This window comes from Gavialis gangeticus, unplaced genomic scaffold, assembly GCF_001723915.1.
Source record: "Gavialis gangeticus isolate Ggan-Ray unplaced genomic scaffold, GavGan_comp1, whole genome shotgun sequence".
Lineage (NCBI taxonomy): Eukaryota > Metazoa > Chordata > Crocodylia > Gavialidae > Gavialis > Gavialis gangeticus.
Genome location: NW_017729025.1, coordinates 101,890,179 through 101,893,915, shown reverse-complemented (window position 1 = coordinate 101,893,915; position 3,737 = coordinate 101,890,179).

Below are 3,737 nucleotides of genomic sequence, written 5' to 3'. Positions count from 1 at the left end.
TGGCACTCAGCCCAAAAACGTTGCTAACCTTTGGCCTATGCACTTGCTTTAAGTAAGTTCTTAATAAAACAAATGTAAATACAAATCTAATGGAACCATTGTTAATCAAAGATATATCACTGACTGTACTGTGTTTTTAATGGGCATTGTTTGAAGTGCAGTGCTGTGGCATTATCAGCCACAAAACTCTCTCTTCCCATTTTAAAACATCTGTATAGTCAGTTTTCAAGGCTGTTAGAAGCCTTGAAAATGAGGAGTTGGTCAGTTTTGGGTTGCTAGTACCACAGTCCTGATGACATTACCCACTTAAGAATTATGGCAGTTCCAGTGTTGTGGTATTAGCAGTCCTTAAACTGGCTAAATTCCCTTATTTTTGAGACTTCTAATAGAATAGTGGTTCTCAACCTTTTTAGACTGGAGGCACCCCTTGATAGGGTTGAGGCATTTTTCAGAAACTGCCAGCTCTTAGTTTTCACTCATTTTTTATTATAGAAAAATACTGGAGCAGTTCTTCTGTTGCAGAGAACTCAGAGGGCATTTGTACATATCTCCACCGCAGTGCTGAGTGCTTTTAAAAGCACCCAGTGCTGTGGCGCATGCAGTTGTATAAATGGCAAAATGCACATCAGTGGGGAGAAAATGGCAGCGGCAGCGTGCTTTTGAACTAAAACGCATCAAAGGTGTGTTAGTTCAAAAGCACACTGCTGCTATTTTCTCTGCACTGATGCTCATTTTGTCACTTATACAACTGCACACTACACAGCACAAAAAGGTGCGTGTATAAATGCCCAGAAAGATCACAACAGGTCTGAATGTTTTTAACGCTATGGATTTCTGTTTTAAAACTCTGGGTTTATCTTGTGAATCATGTTTGCGTGCCTAACAGCGACACCCCACGGCACCATTCAAGGGCTCTCAAGGCACTCCCAAGTGCCACGCCACTGTGCTTGGGAATCACTGTAATAGTTGTGTAGCTGCTACTAGAAGCCTTGAAAATGGAGAGAGAGAGAATAGCTCTCAAACTGACTCATTTTCCTCATTTTTCAGGCTTCTAATATCAGCCTTTTGATAGCTGCTTCTACTTCTCTGTTTCTAGTGCAGTTAACTGGAGTATAGTAAGTTATCAAGTAGACCCAGGGGGCTGAAAGGTGCTTTGTGCTTAACCAGTTCATGCACTTAACTGATATGCAGATAACTAGAGTTTGTTACAATGCAAGTATTAGGTGACAAATTCAGACTGGTATTGTGTCACGCAGTTAAGTGAATTATGCAGTTACCTGGTAAGCACCAAACTGAAATATGGTGTAGTATTAATAAATACCATTAAATGTGGGGAGAGTTTTTTGTTGTTGTTGTGTAATCAGATGAGACTGCTCCAGATGAAATTTCTGGAGCAGAGTCTCTGTATCATGTTCCACAAATTTGCTGCTGAGAAATCTTCAGGTTGGAGTCATAGATTCCTTTCTGTGAGAAATTTAGAGTTGAAATTATTTATGTTAAAAGTCAAACAAACAAAAATAAATCCCTGAACACTGTTATTTAAGTAACAAACCCTGTGTTCCTCATCCTTCTCGTTGTTGTATATCTTTTTAAAACTTTAGTTTGAAACTAACATCACTTGTTTTCATTTGGTGAACATAAACTTTCAAGGACAAAAACCTCTAAGGCCAGAGCTGGAGAATGATAGTAGCTCCCTAACTGTATTTAATACTATTTTAAATTGTTATCATACAGTGTTTTTCATCCCAGATCTATACAATATTGCTGGAATGCCCTTTCAGTCGTTGGCAAAAAGCTTTGGAAGGGCAGACAATGTGTAATCATTGTATAATTTTGTTTTGAAACCCCTCTTTCAAACCCCTGTAATTCTGAATAACTTCACTGTGATTGCAAGTCCTATATGATAGGTCTTATTAGCTAATAACTGGGGAATAATGATTCATCTTGTTAATCATAGCTGAACCATATTGCAATAGCTATTTCAGTGCCCACTCTCCCTTGATGAATACCCTTCATGTGCATTTAGCTGCTTTCCCCTTTATTTTCAGGAAAAACACTGCTAAATGCACAATGGAAACTCTGGGCAGTGGAATGAGTGGAGGCTATAAGGATTCTTCCTATGCCTAGTGTCTGTTCAGGTCCATTTGCTAGTCTGACTTTGCAGCTGCTAAGAGGTTGGTTGAACTGTTTTATCTGGATGTTGATGCCAAGTCCTAGCAGGTGGTTTTCTTCTCATGTCTCTACACCACATTTGACCATTTTGTTAAACACGCTTGTGCTCATTTGTTGTACTTTGTGAGGTCTTTCATTGTACATATACCTTCAAGCAGCAGGCACTGCAGCAGGTGTTGCATGGTCTGAGGCCCTGTGCCATAGTCACAGGTGGTTGAACCAGTGGGATAGCTCCGCTTCGTCATTAGTTCCTTCAAGTGTCCAACTCTGGTACATAGGTGGTTCAGACATCACCACCTTTGCCATGGTTTGTCAGCTTCTGGTGGTAAGGACTCAGCTCCTGGAATGTCCATTTTTTTACTGTCAGGCAGGGTGGATAAAAATCAATGGTTTTTTTTAATAAAAAAATCAATCTTTAAAATTTAAATCAGATTTTTTAATTTAATCATATTTTTATTTTTGTTACGATGCTTTTGAAAAATAAGCTTATATAAAGATATTTTTAATTTAAGATGTGTTAAAGCTCAAAGATACCATCATGGAATAGGGATTATAACTTCTAATTATATACTATTTGAAACAATATATTTATGTAACCTTTTTAGAAGTTTTATTAATAGGTCACAAGAGGCCATGGACTATATTAGGGGCCCAATCTTATGGTATTCCCAGAGGCTACTCTGTAGTTTAGTAAAGATTAAAGAAAACCACTCGACCCAGTGGGACTCAGTGCTCAGTCTAGAACAGCGGTTGCCAATCCGGTATGGGTACCATCAGTGGTATGCAGACAACCTGTTAGTGGTACGTGTTAACAGATTTATTATAATTGTACAATAAAAATTTGCTGGTGGTACTTAAGGTTAAACTGAAAACTTTGCTGGTGATACTTAAGGTTGTATCATTTTAAACTGGTGGTGCACGATCTGTCAGAGTTAAGCACTTCTGTAATGCAGTTCTCAAACTGTTCTCAAACTGTGAATTTGTGTCTCCAGAGATCATAGACAGACACGGTTCTTTGAGTAGATGTGATATCTTTTATTAGACCAACTAAATGGGTGGAAGAATTGTTCTTTGCAAGCTTTCAGGCACAAATGCCCTTCTACAGGCATAGGGAAAATTTGTTGTCTCCAGAGACAGCATCCTTGTTGACAGCAGTATGTGGAGATGAGAGAGAACAGACCTGATTCCTGATTACCCACCCATCAGCCCTGTTGTCTGTCTGCAAATCTGTGTACACACAGTCAATTTGTAGCCTTTCCCTTTCTCTAAAAGTGCAAAGCTTCAAGAAATTAAATGAAGGATATCAAACAACAAGAATGCACTTTTTGTACAAAATCATGATTAAATCGAGGCTTCCTGACCAGTGATTTAAATCGTATCCACCCTGCTGTTAGGTATTTCCATAGATTTCATAGACATTAGGGTTGGAAGGGACCTGGGAAGATCGAGTCCAGCCCCCTGCCCCAGGGGCAGGAAGTCAGTTGGGGTCAAAGGATCCCAGCAAGATAAACATCCAAATGTCTCTTAAAGGAGTCCAGAGTAGGTGCTTGCACCACCTCTGGTGG